Below are 13072 nucleotides of genomic sequence, written 5' to 3'. Positions count from 1 at the left end.
ATGTACATACTTGAACAAAAGTAGTGCAGTTCTATTACTTGAGTGCAGTTCTTGTAGAAATAAAGCGAAATAAATACTGTGAAAATAATTCACGTTTCAACTTCCCACTAGCAAATGAGGATTTTTTTAGATGTTCCGAAATATCCCAGGATTTCTATGTAGCTTGTATGTATTTTGTAACAAATCTTCCAAGTATATAACATCAGTCGTACCGTAAACCAGGATCAAATTGATCTTCGGGTCAAAATTCGGCGATTTTTCGTTATATAGGGAATCGCGCCACTTGGGCGGTGGCTTCTATATTCGTCTGTTTTCCACTATAACTCAGTCAAATTTGAACCAATTGACACAACTTTTGGAATGTGGTAAGATAGGTATAGTATCTACCCGTGTACAACATTTCAAGTCAATTGGTTCAAAATTGACTGAGTTATAGTGGAAAACAGACGAATATAGAAGCCACCGCCCAAGTGGCGCTATACCCTAGAGCATACTTTTAATAGTTGCCCTAATAATATCGAATCGAATCTGATTCCGAAGCACAATACTTGAAAGAAAACTGTTTGAAGTATTCTTGATCTAACGTAAAAGCGTCTGATTGATTTCGATCTGAAGATAAATTAGCTTTTATCAAGGACCGGTGAGACTGACTACATAACAAGTAATCGTGATCGCTTCTTTTATGCTAGGGTGCCGAACCACTAGGACAGTCAGTGTCTACTATTCTGGGTACTTTTCCGCTATACATTTTAAATTCAAAAACCTTAATGTCTTTCTCTCATTGAAAAGCACACATGTGCATATCCTTCAACTCACCTTGAACTGTTGGCTTCGTCACGGATATGAGCTTGGTGATGTCCATCAGCTAACTACACCCACTCTTTGGCAAAACATTCACCTCTTATGCCGGAATATACAGAAGAAACAAATCCTTCAATTTACTGAGCGAAATTGTCGGCTCGTGGCAAGGCTACCGCATAACCACCCACACACTACAGCCTTCAACACAGTGCACAGCGCGGTTCACATCATGTTGCACCACTTCGCGCCGCCGAGTCAAATCTCTTCATCCGACTACGAATGCACTCCGTTTGCTGGTTCCTCTCTCCGTCGTCCGTTTTTTTTTTGTAACACACTAAACTGACCGACTGATTCACTGACTGACCGATTCCAATCGGACCTGGCGGCGATCAACGTCAAATTGTTTGCGCGCACCAACCAAGTATTACACAATCCGGATAAGCCGTTGATCGGTTGAGTCGTTGAACACCGAGCACTCACTGACTGTACAGGATGATCCTCTTCCAAATCGTCTTCAAATGGAATCCACTTTGCCGCCAAGAGCCGAATTATGGTTTCGGCGTGAGAAAATACCACCCGATCCGATATAGACTTGACTCTTCACACCGTTCGAGGCTTAATCGATCCCACTTAGAGGTTCAAGCAGTAAAACACTACAAACTGTTTTGTATTTACGCAACTTGAAAGGTCTTCTTCACGCTGTTGCGCATAAATTTGCCACCGTTCAAACGACTCCTAAAACGATCGCGGGTCTTCGATCTCAATCCTCTTATGTTTTATGATCCAACCACAAATTTGCCACAATCGATTCGATTAGTTCGATACGCACGGTTGGATCCAATTCGGGTTTGAACACTTTTTCCCACCAGAAATGCCTTGCACAACACTAAAAAATCTTTTCCGTTCAAACTCGTTTCAGTCCGGAATCCGCTCACTCTCCAACTTGGATCCAGCATAAAATATAGTTTATGGTTCTTCTTTTATGAGTCACACTCACACGGCGCTAGATTCGAGGAAAGTAGAAAGGGGATTTAAAATAAAAGTCATTCTCCGTCCAGCAACAATAATAAAAACAGACGGTGATCCCGGTTTGGCTCTGCGCGCGGTTCGAGATCGCGGCGGTGTACGATCTGTCCTCGTCCGGCACTGGCGAAAGACTGAGCGTGCATTCCACCGATGGATGCGGTCGAACGAAAGCTCTGAGATAGTGTGGTGGCCTCGGCAGCAGCTGTAGCGACCAACAGCAGAAGCTGGGGCCATCGGGTGGCGCTTGGTACTTGGATCTTGATCTGGCCCGAATGCAGTGAAATAACACCAACGGAGCAAAGAATGACACATTATAAAAAGCCATAGAGTAATCCGCCAATTATTGAACGGTTACTATTGCCATTTTTGTTTTCGTTTGTTTTCCGTGCATAATTCAACTAGTTGGAAAATATCCAGTGAAATCCTTAAATCCCATTTTCTAAGAGAAAATAGAACGTTTGTATGGGAAGTCTGTAACACAAATGTTGAACGCTAAGCTTAAGTTGGCCACGGAGCAGGTTCTGGGGAACTTGGAATTTCCGGTAGAAATGGCCATTTTTTCAATTCTAAAAGAATTCCATCTGGATGAATTTCTGAAAGAATTGATGACGAATTTCTGAAGACGTTCATGGATGAATCCATGGAGGAATTCCTGAAAAAAATCGTTGAGAAAATCCTGGAAGAATGCCTGGAGGAATTGTCTGAAGAATTCCGTGAGGATTTCCTGGCAGACTTCCGGGAGTTTTTTTTAAAGGATTTTCTGGAGTAATTCGTAGAGGAAATCTTGGATGAATTTTGGCAGAAATTTCAATATAATTTTTGGAATACTATCTGGAGGAATTCCTGGAAGTATTTCTATAGGAATTCCTGATGGATTTTTAGGAGAAATTTTTGGAAAAATTCTTGAGTAATTTCTGGAAAAATTACTGGAGAAATTTCTGAAGGAATTCTTTGAGGAATTTCTTGAGAAATATTTGAGGTATCCTGATGGAGGAACTCCTTGAGCAATTTCTGAAGGAATTCCTGGAAGAATTTCTGTAGGTTTTTTTTGAGGAATTTCTGGAATAAATCATGGATGAATCAATGAAGGAATTCCTGAAGAAATTCCTAGAGGAATTCGTGGAGGAATCCCAGCTGGAATTCCTCGAGGGATTCCTGGAAGAGTTCCGGAAGGAATTCCTGGAGGAATTACGGGAGGAACATCGGGAGGAACTACGGGAGGAACTCCTGGATGAATTTATTGAGGAATTTCTGGATAAATATTTGAGGCTTCCGAGAGGAATTCTTGGAGGAATTTCTGAAGAAATTCATGGATGAATCCCTGGAGAAATTCCTGGAAGAGTTCCGGGAGAAGCTCCTTAAGGATTTTCTGGAGGTAATTCTGGAGGAATTCCTGAAGAAATTTCTCCTGTTGCCCTTCCAGGAATTCCTTTAGGAATTCCTCGAGGAATTCTTCCTGGAATACCTCCAGCAATTCTTCCAAAACCTCCTTCAGGAATTTATCAAGGATTTCCTCCATAAACTCCACCAAAAGTTCCTTCAGAAATTCCTGCAGAAATACCACCACAAACTTTTCTAAAGATTCCTCTAGAAAATTTTCTAAAAAGAATCGTTTTTTTTTTGTCTGTATTAACGAGATTTGTAACCCTAGGCTAGTTCATCTCGGGACCCATGTTTTACTTCCCTTCCGAAGGAAGAACCCACATTTCTTGTGAGTATGTCGGGAGTGGGATTCGATCCCAGGTCCTCGGCGTGATAGTGAAGTGTTCTTACCACCACACCAGATCCTAAAGCAATTCCTGGAAGGGTTTCAGGAGAAATTCATTCAGAAATTCCTTCAGAATTACCTCCAGGAATTCCCCCAGGGATTCATCCAGAAAATCCTGAAGGAGCTCTCCCGGAACTCTTCCAGGAATTCCTTGAAAAACTTCTCCGGGGATTCCTCCAGGAATTTCTTCAGAAATTCCTCCACAAATTCCTCCAGGGATTCCTTCAGAAATTCCTAGACATTCCTCCAGGATGCCTCAAATATTTATCCATAAATTCCTTAATCAATTCCTCCCGTAATTTCTGCAGGAATTCCTCCATGGATTCTGCCAGGTATTTCTTCAGAAAATTCCCTATGAATTTCTGCCAGAATTCCTCCCAGATTTTCTCTAAGGGTTCCTCCAGAAAACCCTATAGACTTTTCTCTCGAAACTCATTCAAGAATTTCTCCAGGAATTCTTCGAGAAATTCCTACAGGGTTTCCTCAATGGATTCGTCCAGGATTTTTGCTAGGAATTGCTCCAGAAATTTCTTGAGAAATTCCTCCTAGGAAGTCATTTCAGGGAGAGTGATGTTATTAAAATAGAAGATACACTTGGTTGTGAATTTTGAACAAGACTGATCTGTTTATTGCTTAATTCTGTATTTATAAGTTTCAGGTAAAAGTGATGCTAAAAAGGTAATCTTCCATTCTCTCTCATCTACCTTTGGATGCGATACCTGTTAAGCAGGTAAACGACGTGAGGGTGGCTAATGAGAAGATGAGCAGATCGCCACAATTGTCTCCAGAAATTACCCAAAACATCCTCCAGATTTTCTTCCAGGAATTTCTTCAGAAATTCTTCGAGGAGTTCCCTCTGACATTTTTGCAGAAATTCATAAAAAAATCAGAATTCACTCCAGCAACTTCTCCATAAATTTCTCCAATTGTTTTCTCCAGGAATTCCTTCAAGGATTCCACCGGAAAATCCTCTAGGAAATTCTGCCTGAATGCTTCCAACATATGCTCCTGCCTGAATGCCTCCAACATATGCCTAGAGGAATTTCTCCCGGAACTCTTTCAGGAGTCCCTCGAGGAATTCCAGTAGGGATTCCTCCACAAATTCCTCTAGGAATATCTCGAGGAATTTCTTTAGGAATTTCTCCATAAATTCCTCAAAAAAATCCTACAAAAATTCTTTCTGGAATTCCACCAGAAATTCCTCAAGGAGTTCCTCCAGGATACCTCAATTATGTCTCAAGAAATTTCTCCAGTAATATCTCCAGAAATTGTTCAAGGAATTCCTCCTAAAAATCCTTAAGGAATTCCTCTAGAAATACTTCGAGGAATTCCTCCTGATAGGGTCTGGGACCATTTGGGCAGGGGGTCCTATTTTGAGCACTTGCTGCTATAACTCAGTCAATTTCAATCCGAATGACTTAAATTTTTGATCATAGCTGTGCGTATCTGATCGTGTTACAAAAAAAAATCAATCAGTTAAAAAATGACTGAGTTACAGTAGCAAGTGCTCAAAATAGGTGCTCCTGCCCAAATGGTCTCAGACTCTAATTCTCCAGAAAATCCTATAGGAATTTCTGCCAAAATACCTCCAATATTTCCTCTACGGTTTACTCCAGAAAATCCTAAAAAAATCTCCCGGAAGTCTTCCAGGGAATCCTCCTGGAATTCTTCGAAAAATTCCTCCAGGCATTCCTCCAGGAATTTCTGCAGGATTTTTTTCAGGAACTTCTTCAGGAGATTTCAAGGTCCTCAGAACCTGTTCCGAGGTGACCGGGTGACCAGAATCGATCAAAATCATTTTTCTTTGTTTTACTGGGTTATGCGCGGCATTCTGCGAAATTTGAGGTGTCGCATGATGGGATTTATTTGGAATCGAAAAATGGCCGTTTGTACCGGAGATTCCAAGGTTTCCAGAACCTGCTCCGTGGCCACCGGATGACCGGTTGACCTAATCAGGTCCGAAATGTATAGAATGATCTGTCACTAACAACGACAATAACATGCTGTTTTCCAGTCGAAGTTATGATGATATGGTCATATTATGGGTCATGGAACACTTAGATCCGCCCCGCAGAAAAGGGGGGAGGGTCATAGGGGGATCTCCGCCAAATTATTGTTAAGATGCTCTCTTCTAATCAGGATCGTGAGATATATGGTATAAGAATTTAAGCAGTGTTATGTCTGTTTGTCTATGACAGAAATCACAGACAAAAAACATAACACTTTAGCGCAATTTCCATACCTTATATCTCAGCAACTTGATTACTTAGGGAGTTAGTGTGTTTGGCAAAGTTGTTAAGCTGGTCATGGACTTACTGGTGATGTGCCGTTTGATTCAATGTTCCACATCTAAGTAGCGCTAGAGAGCTAACAAACTTTGTATTCCGCATATCTCAGGATACTGATTTTATAGAAAGATGGTGTATTCAGCAAAGTTGATCAGTAGATTAAGGGCTCTCAGTTGATTGGTTGAATAGTTCGAAATTCTGCCACTAGGTAGTGCTAGTTCAATCACTTAAGGGGCTGTCCATAAACCACGTGGTCATGAGGGGGGGGGAGGGCCTATGAGCATTTTGTATGGGGGGGTTCGGCCTATGAGCATTTTGTATGGACGAATAAAAAATTTTGTATGGACAAATGACCACGCGGGGGGGGGGGGTTGAGAAGTCCCAAAAAAATAACCACGTGGTTTATGGACAGCCCCTAACCTAATTTACAGCTCTATTGTCCACTAGGGCACTGCGTACATGTCAACGGTGGCTCCTCCGTGATTGATCTGAGCTGGTACCAATTGCACTGAGATCCAAATGAATAAGGGCTGGGACACTCCACTTATTCTCAAAGTGCAATTTAGGCAGCTCATAAATTTTTAACAATAATGGCACCGGCCACGTCCTTATAGTCAGTTGGGAAGGGAAAGGCATGTTAGAGTGTGCTGGTTGTTGCTACTTAAGACCGAGAGCACCTCTGCATCCCCACAACCAGCACGGGAGATCTGAGAGTCACCGTGGGGTCGGTGATGTGATCCATGGATATGGGATATTTATAGTGTTCTTTAGGTGATAGAATGTGTGGTGATTACTATGAAGGACAAGCGGCACAGTTCGCTTTGGTTGCATAACTTGTAGGCGTTATATACACTGTTCTGTAGAAGTTGGAAGGAAAGGAAACGAATTTTTGCAATTTGTTTCTGGTTCTAGCGATGGCTATGAATATATGAATATACATGAGTTGTATATTGAGAGAAGAGAGAGAAAGAGAAAAAAGTGGACTGAAAGATACAAAGTAAGACGAAAGGGGCGGGCCAGGGAATGAACCCATGATCTTCGGGATACAAATCAGAAGCGGGAGCCCATAGACCACTAAGATCGTCCCTGGACTGCGCACTCAGTCTTCATAAGTGTGAAAACGCCAATAAAAGTGCGCGATTGCATCAAATCAAGTTGATGTCTTTGGCGCACTATTTCTTCGATCTATGCTGAATAAGTGCTCTAAAGGCACCGAGTTGATTGATTTCAATCGCGCACTTTTATTTGCGCTGTCGCATTCGTAAAAAAAACTAATGCGATAGTCCAGTGGTGAACTAAATGCGCTAAATTTCATTGATTATTATTGCCATTATTGATTATATTGGATATACGGATTTTTTTAATTACCGCGGTATTAATTTACGCGGATTATTGAATCAACGCGGTTTTCATTTACGCAGTACCTATCCCTCACGTAATAAAACTTAACTGTAGCTTGCATTCGAAGCCGGCTGTCTCCTCTTTTTTGGGTTGTTACACTTCTCTGTTCGGGAAGCCACGATGAGCGCGCGCAGTTCCTCTCTTGGTGGAGCATTCAAGTCGTATGCTTTGGAGAGCGATTTGCCCCCATGTCAGTGCACCTGACTGAACTGTGCCTGAGCTGTGCCTGTGCCTGTAGGTAAGGGCATAGCTAAGTGGGCATAATTTTGCGATATGAAGCGATAGTATTATGAGAAATGGCAACATGTGTCTTGCGACCGCATCTCTGGTGGAAACGGCTATGCATATGAGAGAGATTTTCCTTCGGTCTGCCACTTGTTCAAGGCAGCAAGGGTAGAGAAGTTGTTTGTATTTCGCCGCAAGAAGGACTTATTGGAAAACAATCAGCGAATCAAAGTGGTAGATTGTTGTTTACACAAAGTAGGGTATGTGTGCCATCAGTAATCTCATGCTCCCATTTTCATCCTATTCGAAAACAAGCGATTACGGCACCGATTGACTCCGTTCTTTTTGTTTTCATGGGTGCTCACTTCTAACAAAAAATACAAAAATAAGAAACAAAACAAACAGCGCTTCAATCCTTTGTTTTTCGTGGGATGAAAATGGGAGCCACATGCTTAATAAGGGAACCAATACCCTACGTATATTGTGGGTTGATGCTATTTTTTGGTTGTTGGCCTTAGGGTTTATACGATTTTTTCAGTTTTTTATATAGCTTCTTGGAGTAGCTGGACTTCTTTGACTTGTCTATATGTAGCTTGTCTTTGGGTTCTTTCACTTCTTCCAAATTTATTTGATTTATTTTTCGACTCCTTTTTAACTTCTCTTTGCATCTTATGTTGTCTTTTCTTTCTTTGAATATAGGGAAAGGCGCCACTTGGGCAATGGCTTCTATTTTCGTCTGTTTTCCACTATAACCCAGTCAAATTTGAACCAATTGACACAATTTTTGGAATGCGGTAAGATAGGCATAGTACCTACACGTGTACAACATTTCAAGTCAATTGGTTCAAAACTGACTGAGTTATAGTGGAAAACAGACGAATATAGAAGCCACCGCCCAAGTGGCGTGATACCCTATTTGGTTTTGCTGCCATTATAAGAAATTAAATGTATTTAAATTTATTTATTTTGACTTTTGTTTTTTTATTCATTTGTATTTACATTTTCAGTTTATTTTATTTTCTCTTTGACCACATATGCTTCATTGTTTTTTAATTCTCTTTAAATGTTCTTCGAGATCTTTTATTTTTTCTTGTCTTTTTGCATATATTTGATAATTTTATTCTTTTCAACTTAACTTTATCGCCTGTTCGATTTTTCTTTAAATTGGTGTTAGTTTCATTTGACTTTTTTTTTCTTTTATATGAGTTTCCTCAAATAAAATTAAATTTTCATTCGACTTTTTTGTTTCATTTTCTTCTTCTTTACTTCTTTTAATTTTGCAACTAGAAGACTTGCTGCTGGAACTGACTAAAATTGATCATACTTGACTTGTTATGGGACTTGCTAAGAGTCAGCTAAGAAAAGCCTTAAGAAAAATGTATCGTAGAAATTGCATAACTCTCTTTTCCACATATTTATCAAACATTTTCCACTAAATACTTCACCTACCCTCAAGCACCATCATTTAACTTAAGTGTTCAATCTCCCTGTGGACAATCTCGGCTCACAAACAAAAAAAAATACCACTCACTGTGACCACTTGCTGGTCGTCGCAAATGATACCTCATTTATGCAAATTAATTTACACTCCGATTCCCCGCATCAAGCGGTTTTGTTGTTCGTCGCCTCGCGATCACCCGATAGCTCGTAGTCGTCCGTCGTGCTGTTCCTGTATGGTAGACAGGCAGCAGCATCCTAGAGGCGTGGATCGCCGAAAAACTTTCCCTTTCGCGTATACAATGCATATCGCCTAATGTAGCATTGATGACTATGACCACAACGACGACGATGAAGAGCTATAATAACATAAAAATGTTATAATGTGGTTGGAACCAGGAGGAAATCGGGGTGGAGCCACATTCCTACCGCTAATCTAATCTGTCAATAAATAAACGTCTGAATGGGTCTGTCAATGTCCGTAGATCAGACTAACTTACGATTGATGTTACTTAGCCGAAGATTTCGCTCGAGTTTCAACCGGTTGCCCAAAATTTGTCAGGATGTGTGTCAGAATATTCATGATTTTAACAACTTAGAAGAAGGCATTCAAATGGATGCAGGATTTCACTTTCATCTGCGGGGGTCACCGACTTCGACTGACAGACGACTCGACCGGTGGCGGTCGCGGTCAGAGTCCCCGAGGCCGAGACATAGGGAGAAAGATCGAACGCAAATTAATACATGAGCAAAAATTTGCATAATCTGTTTTCCATTTATGAAACAAAGAAGGATGCAGGGCAGCATTGCCTATGACTGCCTAGATGACTGCTTCCTAACCGTTAGGGAAGGCGGGCAAACTAGATTCGGGAGGCGTTTGGTAGGTGGAGAGATGCGGTAAAACTTTCCGCAATGTGTCAATAGCGGGAAACATGTTTGACGGAATGACGAGTTGCAACGATTACGCGACTGCCGACGTTGACAGGTTTTCGTCAGGGCTGTGCATATTTTCATGACTATGAACATAGTGAAGGATAAATTGGAAATGTGTAAGTTTCCTTACAAGTACACATGTTTTAAGAGGTTGTAACCCTAAATGGAAAAAGTAAACAATGCTATAGTAATGAAGTGGAAATCAATCGAAAGTCGAAGAGAAGTCCAAGAAAAATTCAATAAAAACAAAAAAAAATCTCTTTAATATAGCTAAATCAATCAATAAAAAAATGAAATAAAAAAATCTAAGAGATGTCGAAGAAAAATGTTGCTAAGAAATCCAAGCAACATCTACGGAAAGACCGAAAGAAGTGCAAAAGAAGTGCAAAAGGGAGTATAGAGAAGTGTTAAATTAATTCAAAAGCAGTCTAAGAGAAATCAAAGTCCAAGTCCAAGAATGGTCAAAGTTCCAAAGAAAGCCTAAGAAAAACCTCAGAAAAGTTTACTAGATGATCGAAAAAAATCATGAGAACTCCAGCAGATATTGCCAAGTCTACAATACACTGCAATCGGTACGGCATCTGGAGTTCATTGGAAATTAGACGAAAAACCCTAATTAATCCACCTAGCGGTGATGGCGCCTTTCTCGTGCCTTCGAAAACACATTTCAACAAAACTCAAGTGACATTTTGATGAATATCGCACTTTCATACGTTAAATTGAGTAGCATTTTCGTTTTCGGGCGTTTTGTTGATGACGAGATCGGTGCACTCAAAAATGTGAATCAAAAATGCACCTAGACGCTCTCCCAATTCACCTTAAGAAAAAGCCGCTATCTTGAATTTTGAGTCACAATTTTGGATTTAAGTTCGCCATCTTGAATATTCTGGTCGTTATTTTTGTACTCCAAACTTCTTCCCCATACCAGATGAACCCATATTGCATGGTTTTAGGGCCCAGAACTGCATTGAACAGCCCATTCTTGAATTTGGAGCCGCCATTTTGGATTTTAGATAGCCCTATTGGAAATTGTGGTCGCCATTTTTGGACTCCGGATATCTTCCTTATACCATATATACCCATTTTTCATAGTTTTAGGGCCTAAAACTCCATTAAACAGTCTCCATCTTGAATTTGAAGCCGCCATCTTGAATTTTAGAGCGCCATCTTGGATATTCAGGTTGCCATTTTTGGACTCCGGACACCTTTCCCATACAAATCATAACCATATTGCATGGTTTTAGAGCTAAAAACTTCACTTTACAATCGCCATCTTGAATTTGGAGCCGCCATCTTGGATTTTAGACCGCCATCTTGGATATTCAGGTCACCATTTTTGGACTCCGGACATCTTGCCAATACAAAATATACCCTTATTGCATGGTTTTAGAGCCAAAGAATCCACTAAACAACCGCCATCTTGGATTTGGAGCCACCATCTTAGATTTTAGACCGCCATCTTGGGAATTTTGGCCGCCATTTTTGGACTGTAGACATCTTCCTCAAATCAAATGTACCCATATTGCATGGTTTTAGGACCTAAAACTCCTTTAAACAGCCTCCATCTTGAATTTGAAGCCGCCATCTTGAATTTTAGAACGCCATCTTGAATGTTCAGGTTGCCATTTTTGGACTCCGGACATCTTCCGCATACAAAATATACCCTTATTGTATGGTTTAGGGCCTAAAACTCCGTTATACAGCCGCCATATTGAATTTGGAGCCGCCATTTTGGATTTTAGACCGCCATCTTGGATATTCTGGTTACCAAACTGCACTATACAGTCTCCATCTTGAATTTGGAGCCGCCATCTTGGATTTTAGATCGCCATCTTGGACATTCAAATCGCCATTTTTGGACTCCAGACATCTTTCCCATACAAAATATACCCATATTGCATGGTTTTAGGTTCTAAAACTCCATTAAACAGCCGTCATCTTGAAATTGGAGCCGCCATCTTGGATTTTGACCCGCCATTTTTGGACTCCAGACATCTTGCCCATCCAAAATAAACCCATATTGCATGGTTTTAGGGCGTTAAACTCCATAAAACAGCCGCCATCTTGAATTTGGAGCCGCCTTCTTGGATTTGAGACCGCCATCTTGGATATTCAAGTCGCCATTTTTGGACTGCAGACATCTTTCTTATACAAAATATACCCATATTGCATGGCTTTTGGGCCTAAAACTCCATTAAACAGCCGCCATCTTGAATTTGGAGGCGTCATCTTGGATTTTAGACCGCCATCTTGGATATTCTGGTAGCCATTATTGGACTCAAAACATCTTCCCCGTAAAAAATAAACTCATATTGAATGGCTTAGGGCTTAAAACTCCATTATACATCCGGCATCTTGAATTTGGAGCCGCCATTTTGGATTTTAGACCACCATCTTGAATTTTGGACCGACATCGTAGAATTTTCGGTCTCCCGTGTTGATATCCGCACAAAATATGTCAACCATGCTGAAGGTTACAAAAATCGCCGCAGTTTGATGTGTCGCATGATGGGGTTTGGTGCAGTTTTGTGAGCAGTTCTACCGGTGCTGGTGCGGATCATTTAAATGGCCATAACTCCGGAACGCCTTGACCGATCCGGACCATTTTCAATAGCAAACAATGCGGTAAAATATCGGTTCGATTCGAGCTATAATCCGAAAAATCGGCAAATGGGAAGTGCCTTAAAAGTGAGTGACCTTTTTGTACACAGACATACATACACACACGCACACATATACATACGCACACACATACACACACACACACACATACAGACATCACCTCAGTTCGTCGAACTGAGTTGATTCGTATATGTGGCTTGACCCTCCGAGCCTTTTATCGAAAATTCGTTTTTTGAGTAAATATATAGCCTTTCAGTACACTTTGGTGTACGAGAAAGGCAAAAAGGGAATTCCCCCGAGAGAGTAAGCTAACGGCAAATCCCCTCGAGATGGTAAACTAGTTAGCCTAGTGATTAACGCTATGGATCGTCAATCCTGAGACGGCGGGTTCGATTCCCTTACCGGTATGGAAAATTTTGTCGAATCCTTTGACAGGCCTTTCAATTACAAACTATGGAAGTGCTCAAAGAACACTAAGTTGAAAAGAAGAGGGCCAAGTTCCAATGCGAACGTAGAGCCAGAAAGAAGAAGAAGGGTAAGCCAGTGCTGAATTCCCTAGAGAAGGTAGGCC

General features: G+C 41.0%; 1 protein-coding gene across 3 annotated transcripts in view; it reads right to left on the bottom strand.

The window, feature by feature from the left end:
- Positions 1-1999, bottom strand: part of LOC109425343 (uncharacterized) — a 165746-nt gene extending 163747 nt beyond the window's left edge. For all 3 annotated transcript variants that reach the window (XM_062846472.1, XM_062846473.1, XM_062846474.1), the window contains exon 1: positions 817-1999. The gene's annotated coding sequence lies outside the window, so the exon portion shown is untranslated. The remainder of the gene's footprint in view (positions 1-816) is intronic.
- Positions 2000-13072: the final 11073 nt, after the last annotated feature.

This window comes from Aedes albopictus, chromosome 1, assembly GCF_035046485.1.
Source record: "Aedes albopictus strain Foshan chromosome 1, AalbF5, whole genome shotgun sequence".
In the NCBI taxonomy this organism is placed as follows: domain Eukaryota; kingdom Metazoa; phylum Arthropoda; class Insecta; order Diptera; family Culicidae; genus Aedes; species Aedes albopictus.
The sequence above is the reverse complement of the archived record's forward strand: the minus strand, read 5'-3'. Positions and strand labels throughout refer to the sequence as shown.